Raw genomic sequence first — 10942 nt, forward strand, 5'->3', positions numbered from 1 at the left:
GCCACTGGCAGCAGCTTTTATTGAAGTATGTGATAAAGAAATCAGAGACATACTAACGGAGAAACAAACACAATAGTCATAACTTGACTCCTGGCCAGAATAAGGCATTGCATGAATTGCGGGCAGCTAGACATATGCCCCACAGATGAGAGGAGGCATAGTTGTCTTAGATAGAGATCTCTATCTGGATCAGATGTGTACTATGTTGAGTGGCTTTACTACTTATGTTAATATTGCTAAATATAGAATAGATAGCTTTATTCAGTCTCCATTTTTTGGTCTACAACCTGTTGACAGGACTGATTACTCAAGAGATGTTTGACTACTTTTCTGTTGATAATCCCGTTATCCCTATTTTGTATGGGCTCCCTAAAATTCATAAAAATCTTAAGAAGCCACTTATGAGACCTATCCTCTCTAGTAGAGGATGGGTCATTGAGCCCTTATCCATTTATGTGGAGAAAACACAGACCTGTTCTAGATAGTGTTACCACAGTGTTGAAAGATACCAAACACTTTCTAGACCTTTATGTCTGGGCTGAATCGAATTTGCATGATGCTTTTTTTTGCCACACGATGTGAATTCATTGTTCACTGTTATTCCAAATGATACTGGAGTTGATAATGTTAGGCAGTTTCTGATTTCATACACTGATTTTTCCACCACTAAGGTTGAGTTATTGTGTTCCTTGCTTGAGATTATATTTGAGAATAATGTCTTTATTTTTCAGAACAACTTTTATCTACAGAAAACTGGTGCTGCATGTGTTAACAGCCATGCCAGCTTGGTCCTTGCAAACTAGGAAAATAGTCTGGTCTTGAATAACACATGTTCTTCCTCTACTGGATTTTATAGGCATTTTGTGGATGACATTTATTATGTGGAAAGAATGAACACTAGTTTAAGGCATTTGTTGACTTTCTACATAACACAACTGATTTTTTGAGGTTTCGCTATAAGGTTTCTAGAGAATCGTTGGGGTTCTTAGATATCTCTGTATGAACACAAGATCTACATGATATTTCAACACGTATATACAAGAAACCCTGTAAAAAGAACGCTCTGTTATTGAGAAGAAGTAGTATGCCTCCATGTTATATTACGTGGAATATCTTGAATGACCAATTTTTAAGAGTAATGAGGTTACACAACAAAGATGATTATCTGCAGTTAGCTTTTGAACAATTAAAAAGATTTTGTGGAGAGGGGTTATAGTCAGTCTATTGTAGAAGAATGTGCCACGACAACCTTGGTCATTAGAAGCACTAAAGGTAAACCATATTTTTCAAGGAGAGCTGAACATAGACATAATTCTACACAGACCTACGTTCACATACTCCAGTGATGTTGGGCTAGTTTGTGATGTGCTGAGAAAGAAATGGCCTTTTTTACTAGCAGATCCTGAGGTTAGACAGGTCATTGACTCTGAACCGAAATTCTACTTTAGAAATAATTTGTCATTAAAAAGACAATTATGTTATAGGAACTATAACACCCCTGTGATACCAGAGCCAGATAGGAAGGGGACGTTAGATATCATAATTGTAAGGCTTGTGATTACATCTTTACATGTACTTCGTTTACACATAATACTACTGGTGTCACAATCAATTTGGACTTTTACACGGATTGTAAAAGTTGGGACCTTGTATATTTTGCTACCTGTTGCACATGGTGTTTTCTACATTGGGAAGACCAACAGGTTGTTTAAGGAAAGGATTTTGGAACACTTGAATGATACAGCCAGATGTAAAAGCACTACTGCTTTAGCCAAGCACGTTCTGTTGAAAGGAACTAGCCATTTCTTCAAGTTGTGTGTGTGTTAGAGTTAATGAGTCACAATCCTAGGGAATTTGATAACAGAACTGAAATATGTGAACAGTGATGGATTTTACTGCTGAAACCATATGTTGAACCAGGTTTAAATGAGAGGGTCACCCTTAAACCATTGCGACACTGATAGGTCTTGATACATAAAATTTTCCTTTTTTTTGTTTTGTTTCTTGTCCAAACTGATGTGTAGTGTTCTCTATTTGTTATACAAGAACTTTTATGCAGCTTTTGTTTCTACCTTAGTTTTCCATTAAAAATTTAGTTTTTTTTTTTCTTTGCTGCATGCATACAACTGCATATCCAGTTTTAATAGGTCTAAATGTTTGTGATGTTGCTTTTAGTGAGTATGCAGAGTTTATGCATGACATTTTTGTTACACCTGTACATTCAAGTTCCTGATATTCTGCTTCTACATTTAATGCATTTATCTAGATTTATGGCTAGGTTTGAATCAACATATAGAGACTGCTCAATGTTTTTTTATGATTTATTACTGTGTTTGAAATAAGTTTAACAAATCTTTACACTTGACAGAAAAGTTTTTGCTATGAATTTAACAAATGGTAGGCTGCTTTTATTGGATTGGGATTTTTTTTTTTTTTTTTTTATTAATGTCATCACACGGATTGCTGAATTTCCTGTGATTGGTTGAGTTTTTATTTTAAATCGTACCTAGACTTTGCGCTCTGTCATGGTCTGATGAAGCAGAGGTTACTCTGTGAAAGCACTTACCTTCTGTTTTAATAAAGTTATTTCTATATATAGCGATTTAAAGCAGTGTTTGGGAGGAGTTTTTGTTACTGGGTTGCCAACTGGCTCACTGACAGAACCCACACTGTAAAAGTTGCAGACTCCAAATCTGACCTCAAAGCATTGACAAGTGGAGTACCACAGGGTTCAGTCCTGGGACCTCTCCTGTTTAGTATCTACTTCTCTGAAGTACAGGCTAACACAGAAGGCCTCTGGCTAACTAAGTTGGCAGATGACTGCAAACTAGGAGCCATAGTCAAGTCCCCAAATGATGTGGACATCCTACAGAAGGGCCTCGCTGAGACAGATGCCTGGTGTCAGAGCCATGGCCTCAAGCTCAATGCCAAAAAGTGCAGGGTCATCCCCTTTGGTAAAAACTCTGTACCCATGAACTACCACATAGGCAGCAATCTACTTAACACTGAATGAGTGATGAGACCTTAGGACCCAGGTGGACAATAGTGTCTCCTGGCAACTTTGGCGATGACTATCAAAGAAGTCCTTCTACACAGCACACCTCATCATAAAAGGGTTTTCATCCAGGAAAAAAAAAAAAAAAAAAGGAGGTCATTGTTCCCCTCTACTCGACACTCAAACCAATTATAGAGTACAATGCCCCTTTTGGAATGTACCTCACAAGACATCTGCAGCAGCTGGAAAGGCCACAGAAGTACCTCACAAAGAGGATTACTGGCCTCAAACAAATGCCCTACACTGGCCGCCTCAAAAAAACTCCAGATTTACTCCGTAGCATATCACCTACTTCGAGGTGATCTCTGCCTAACATATAAAGCTATGTCAAACCCAGGGCTGTTGGACATGCTACATCTAAAGAAATCCCAATCCCTCCGAGCTATATGCTCTAGGGACCTAAACCTTGTCACCACAATAAACAGGACATGCTGGAGGGATCGATTCCTGTCCCAGAGACTTCCCATACTCTGGAACAGGCTACCCCATCTATGTCAAGCAAAGTTCTTCATTAGCACTCCAAGAAAAATCTTGAGGAGTGGATGGGAAATGGGAAATGAACCCCAGGGATCACTTCTGTGTCTCTACTTGACAGTGGCACAGGTAAATAACTTTCTTGGGTGGCGTAAGCCAGGGAACCTTGTTGGCTAGGCTTACGGAGGCCCTTGGACCGATAAACAGTTCATAGGTAGGTAGGTACTAGGCTAAGTCTTTGTAATGCCAGGTCTATGGGCCAACATGGACTACCATCTCAAAATGACAAAGGGATACTAACAGTTACTAAAAACGCAAGAAACCAAGCAGTAAGCCTGACAGAGTGGAAGTGAAGGTGAAGTTTCCGAAATGGACAAGAAAGCAGATTCTTGGAAGGCTTCAGCATGAGAAGGCAAGGCAGGGGAACCATACTTATCAAGGCCAAAAAGGGGCTACAAGGATCATTTTGTCCTTGCAAAACTTGGCCTAATCCAAGAACTTGGGAATTAAGAGGAAATAAAGGAGACTGGAGGCCACCCTGGAGAATCCTCGTGAAGGAGGAAGAGGAATAAGAGGAAAGCTACATCACTTGAAACTGGTTAGGGATGCAAACAGGTTCCAAGAGGGCTTCTACCATTGACAAAATAGACTTAGTGCTATTGACTGACCAACTGAACATTCATCTGTTGCCTGCTGGTGACCTACAAAACAGGCCATACGAAAACTGGCTTGTCCAAGGATATGCAAGACAATGAAAAGGTGAAAAGTAGTGAATGTGCATTCCCACACTCTCATGGCTTGTTGACAGAGGGAATAACAATGGATGCTACCCTCCTTGTTTAAGTGCCAAAATATCGCCATACTGTTGGAGTGGATAGCAATCACACTGATAGCAAGGAGTCCAGGAATGCATGCAAGGTGAGAAGACCATCACGCACTTTCAGAATAACTGGCCTCACTGGTCTGCAAACATCCATGTGTGTGCATCACGTGAAATTGGCATAAATCCACTTGCAGCTTATAAAAATATTTCCTCGGTTTTAGGGGGTAACATCCACTTGTTCCCACAAAAAGGCATTATTCATCCTGGAACTAGTCAAAATAGAAAACTCCTCTGTTTGTCAGACAGGACAAACCTTCCCCTGAATCACAGTCTTGGGTTTGGGAATCGGGCAAAGAAAAAGAATTGTTTGTCAGAATCCTTCTCCAATATGCATTTCTGCTGTCCAGCATAAAGTCTGCAATAAACTCCTGGCTAACATAAGAAAATCATCCTTATGAACCAAGTGTCTTTGGATGAGCAATGTGTAACCTTTTTGTGGACAGAGCTTCCCCTACCTTGTCAGGAAATGAACACAAGCATAAAACAAACAGATTTCTAGATGCTTAAATATAACATCAAGCAAAATGTCTCAAGCAGTAAAATAATGAAAAAGTTGCCACAAAGCGTACACAAGCACCAAAATGCTCAAACTGTATTTGAAGTACATACCACACTTCTCAATCTTTATAAAACCTCAAAAACACTTTCACAAAACAGCCTAATTCAAATAAGCCCACTTTTAAAAATACCAGTTTCTGACAAGAATCTTCTAATATTAATAAGATTGCTGATATTATACAGAAAATAACTGCATCAAAAATATTTAAAAAGGCAACATTTTCTTAGTCTAAGGGTTGGTCCATGGGGACGTATCCACCACAAATGAAGCTTGGTAACTGCTTGCTGTTCCTGTGAAGCCTCGGGGCTGCTTTTTCTTGAAGCAGCATTAAAGTACTGAAGATCTCTTCGCTCTGACATCCTCTGGTTGCCCAAACAGCAGTCACGGTGAATATGCGGGAGACAGACATTTATTTATTTACACATGACGACTGTTTAACGGGAAAGTTGGTCTGGGCCAGAAAGTGCCCATTTTTAGCGGTGGCCTGGTAAGAAAAGCTCCAAAATCGCATTATTTCGAAAATCAAACACAGATATTTTCAAATCACAAAACAAACATATTTATTGGTCTATGTTAAGCTTGCAGTCCTTAGCTCAGAACCTTTCAACTGCTACTGAAACAAGTTTCACAAAACATACTATTATGGAGAAATACAAATATAGTAAATGATTTAATAACTGCTGGCGCAAGGATGCTGATTTACAGGCATCAATACAATGCCACCCTCAGCTAGTTATCATTAGTCGGTAAATATATAGTGCAACGAATATTAAGTGATGGAGCTTGGTAGTGTCCGTGTCTGTCTTTCTTGGGTTTAAAAGTAAAAGAAAATGAAATGCAGTGGGACCTCACGTGCACTTGCTTCTTGGATAGCAGCACCACCACTGTCACCGACACCTACAGTGATGGAAACGTATCACTGCGACTGTGTAATGCCTTGTTGTGAAAAATACGCAACACTGGCGCAATCTCAGATACAATTTCTTACAGCTCAAAAGACAATACCGGAATATTTAGAGAAAAATATTGAAAATTAAGAACACAGCATTTGATGCAAACATTTTATTAAGCAACTTTTAGAAATTATTTTTCCACAAATATAAAAGGAAAACCTGGAATCAAATAATCACACCCTTCAAATCGAGACACAAAATTCATAGAATCCACAGCTAAAACCTTTTATCCAGAGCAACAAATTTATAGGTACCTGTTTCGGGTAGCTTTCTAGAAGGTACCAAAATCAACGAGGAAATTATACCGGACGTGTCTATATAAATGCAATTATATATTTAGTAAACAATACATGCAACCTACTATTACTTTCTGTTACACTGCTGTAGTTTCGGTTTCTGTTAAAATGGTGCGGAAGTGGTCACTTACAACCAAACATAAAAATGAACACAATTAAAACAAAAGTATGTGTAGTTCCCCTATGTGGGGGACATGCCCCCAGCAGTGCAGACCAGAATGCATGTTCTAGAAACATCCTGCACACACACACTGAAGCAAATATATACCAGGTCAAACTTCTACCCCATCTCCATGCACAACCATCTTTTCATGGGTCAAGCTACCCGAAATGTTCATATTCTGATAACCAAATATATTCAAAACAAGCATTAACACCAGTTATGTGCGTCTTCCTCTTGATTGCATCCCGAAAGCGAAAGTGTGCAAACTCAGAAAGAAACAAATCTCCTCGTGTAAACTATACATGCCTTATTCCATTCTATACATCTGCAAGCCAAATACACCCAAGTATATATCTGGCATTTTCAATGTAAACCGAAAAGAACGGTTTTTGGCATTGCCTAGATTGCGTTGCTTTATATTACAAACTGCTCTTTATGTAAAAAAAACCCACAGTAACTTTAGAATGTAAATCCAGATTATCACGCTTAGAAAATAAATCAAGTTGTACACATCAATAAACTATTTAGTATCACGCATACCGTATCCAATTAGCAGCGCGTTAAAAAAGGCTGAAGTTATTTCCTCGGTTGGTATAAAGTTGTAGTACCCTTCGATGCACAGAACTCCTTCGAGCCCGCTAAAATCCAAACTCTTGTCAAAGCAAGACACAAACAAAGATTAGCAATGAATTTTGTTTATATTTATTATACTTGGAATACCCCAACATAAAACATATTCACTACATCGGACGAAACTCCAATGTACTGCTCGTATCAGAACGTAATCTAATTCCACAATAAACACTCAAATTTAACGATATATTTTTCACTTGGTTTGTGTAGGTGGGAGGAAGAACTACTCAGAAACCACATGTTCTTTCACCGCCCTGAGGACCGCCCAAGTACTACTCTAATTGGTTTGTCTCCAGAATCTGTTACCACCTTTCACTGCATCCTTCTGTGATTGGCCATAGTGTACGAAAGCTGGAGATCTCTCAAATTCCTGCTTAGGGTTTACGGTTTCTTCAGTGCCAGGCTCGAAAGAGGTGTTTTTATATGGAAGATGAAGTTCTAAGTTTGTTCCAAGTAGCCGTACGGATTTCGTTTCTCTCCATGGGAAGTTTACTGCAATCCGAATTTCAAACCGCATTGTATTTTCAGTATGCCCAACGCAGAGACTTTTGCATACCCTAAAAATTCATGGACATGTACCGCTAAGTCAAGACTTTTACCAGTATGTCATTTTGTCAAAACATATACGCATATGTTTACGTTGTATATAATATACATACACACACACACACACATATATATATATATATATATATATATATATATACATATACACACACACACATATATATATGTACACACACACACACACATGCGTGTGTGTGTGTATACATATATATGCATACGTATATACATATATATATTGTATATATATACACATATGCTGTATATACAGTGCTTTTTTGTAAACTAAAAGGTTGCGGTAGGCATAATTTCCGTTTGGGTCATCCCCTCCACCCAAAAAAATACTTCCCTTTTTTACTCTAAGTTCTCTTTCATGAAAAAAAATATTCTCCCTTAATAATACAACAGAACGATAGTGGATAATATTAAAATTTACCTGCCTTATCCTTTTTTTCACAGACACCTTTACCGAATATTCATGACATAGGCAAATTTACATTCATATAAAAGCAATCAAACTATATTAGCATAATAAACATTATACTTCACATTAAGCAATATTACATACATTATTTAATTCCTACCTTTTTAAACAAGAAGCATTTTTATTAAACAAACTTTTAGATTTTGTTGCATATCTGGGAGACATACATATATCTGGGAGACATACATATATCCTCCCATTGTGTTTTTTTTTTTTTTTTTTTGGGAGGGTGGACTAATGGTTAAGGTGTTTGCCTTACAAACACAAGGTGCAGGGTTTGAGTCTCACAAGGGATAATTGGCTAGGTTTAAAATGGCTTGCAAGGGCAGTTAGCTTAGTACTAATCTATGAACCTATGAATAACTTACCTACCTTATCCTTGAGTTAATATAACTGTTCATGTTTGCTCTTTTTGAAGGGGTGTGCCAATGCCCTCTCTCGTTTCACACTTTGATTACACAGACAGTGTAATTAACTAGTTTAAGTGAATAAAAGTTCCATGATTTTTGCGATTTGTAAAATCTTTGGCCATAAATCACAAGAGATGAACCCTTTATGACATTTTGCATATGCATACAATACAGTACAGACAGAAATAATAATAATGAAGTAACCTAGGTTTGTCCCTAAACATAATCAGTGGTATAAGAGGTTAATTAGTCTAAGAAGTAAAAAAGATTTAATGTCCTGCACCTTCCCCCCAGCAGCAGCCCCCTGTCCAGTCATGTTCTATTACTTGGCTATTTCTCCCCAGGTACCACAGTTTACACAGTTTAAATCTGTCAGTGTGCATACTGTTTTCTTATTTACTTCTATAATGATTACAGATCTGGAAATAAAATAGCACAAACACTGATAACCATTTGCTAAACAATACAGTTGTACAATGAAAACAGACTTAGCATGTGCAGTAATCCTCTCTGCCAATGAAGCTCACATTAATTGAAACGGCATTAATACCTAATTTCAAAGAAAATGCATCTGGCCAGTGCAGGAATAAGTTTACCGTTGGCCTTTTTTCAAATTATAGGCTCCTTGTATACATTTGTAGAGCCATGTACACATGTATGTATTCTTTGATTCATCTTCCTGATTGTATTAAATTATATTCCTTGTATAATACTTGTTACTAGAATGTGTTTTAAATTTGTAGTTTTGAACATTCTTCCAGTAAGCAATGAAACAAAATGTGTGAACAACTAAAGACAAAACTACCAGTTTCAGAAAATTTCTACCATAAAAGGCCACTCAAACTTTTGTCATTGCAGGCCACCAATATCAATCAATAAGCATAATCTCCGTAGAAGTAAAAGTCATCTGAATAATTCCACATTAAAGAGATCTGTAACTGACAAAGAGGTTGCTGCTAGCAAACAACTTTACATTTCAGTGTTTCATCTACAAATTCAGTGTCTGCTGCCCTTGGAGAATTGATTGCCAATATTTGAGTTACATTAAAAAAAATGATAAGCTGGTAATACTGCAATGGGGAATGACTGACAAACCAACAAGTAATTATGCTACTAACACTACTTTCAAATTCTACAGCACAGACCGTAACTGCCATTTGCTAAACAAAACAGTTATTTAGACATTGAAAACAGACTTAGCATGAGCAACAGTAAATTTCTCTTCCCTTAAAACTCAATTCCATGAAAATGCACTGAAACTCAAGCCCTTGAAAATGCATCAAAACTCATAATTCTCTGAAAATGTACTGAAAATCAAACTCAAAGTTTTTTCAACAGTCTAGTAGGTGGTGTAGAGGATTCAGACTCTTGTCTCCTCCTGTAACGAAGTTACAGGGACAAGCCTGACCAATTAATTGACTAACCTGCCCCCAACTAGAATATTACATACCATCTCTGTCACACAGCAACACACACATACCCCTACTCTGTCGCACAGCAACACACACACACACGCACACACACACACACACACACACACACACACACACCCACACCGACTCTCCCACACAGGAACACACACACACCCCTAGTCTCTCCCTCTCACACAGCAACACACACACATTTCCTCTCTCTTAGTTAGCAACACACACACACACACACACACACACACACACACATACCTCAAAGATCCACACAGAATGTATAGCTTTTTGCCTCATAGTTTTGGACTGGTCCCCAAAGTTATGGTTTTCTTCCATATTACTGGGAAGATCTGAGGACTGCAGTCACTAAACAATGACATACATTTGAGTTTCAGACTTCATATCCTTCAGAAAATGGATGTTAACAAAAATGCTATCATTCTAGCAACTCTCTAAGTTTATAAGAAAAATTTTTAAAATCTGTCCTTGTTTTTGTCCCCCCATGTCCCCCCATTATATCAGGCTTTGTCCAGATTTCTTGCGCTTAAGAGGTTGAGAGATATGCACACACACACCCTAATCTCTCATACAGCAACACACACTCAAACACGCACACGTGCACACACACACACACACACTTTATCTTGCATATGAACAGAACAGCTACTTTAAATTACATACACACATAGTACATACGCATACACACACTTTCACTCTCACACAGAAACAAACGGAACCGCTAGTTTAAATTATATATATATATATATATATATATATATATATATATATATATATATATATATATGTATATATATACAAGCACACACACACACACACACACACACACACACACCGACACAAACACCTTCTCTCTTACATATCAACACACACACACACATACACACACACACACACACACACACACACACACACACACACACACACACACACACATACATAGCTATACATATGTATATGTAAATAAATATATGTGTGTGAGTGTGTGTGTTATATATACTGTGGATACATAGTGTATATACATAC

The 10942-nt window shown here is 37.8% G+C and overlaps 1 protein-coding gene across 2 annotated transcripts in view; it reads right to left on the reverse strand.

The window, feature by feature from the left end:
• The window catches only part of LOC122796554 (tubulin polymerization promoting protein), a 739680-nt gene extending 732430 nt beyond the window's left edge, over nucleotides 1–7250 (reverse strand). Inside the window, exon 1 of one of the 2 annotated variants that reach the window (XM_044065128.1) lies at nucleotides 6924–7250. The gene's annotated coding sequence lies outside the window, so the exon portion shown is untranslated. The remainder of the gene's footprint in view (nucleotides 1–6923) is intronic. The other variant, XM_044065127.1, reaches the window with a different exon arrangement.
• Between the last annotated feature and the right edge of the window lie 3692 nt (nucleotides 7251–10942).

Source organism: Protopterus annectens, chromosome 3.part0 (genome assembly GCF_019279795.1).
Source record: "Protopterus annectens isolate FY-2018-M chromosome 3.part0, PAN1.0, whole genome shotgun sequence".
NCBI lineage: Eukaryota > Metazoa > Chordata > Ceratodontiformes > Protopteridae > Protopterus > Protopterus annectens.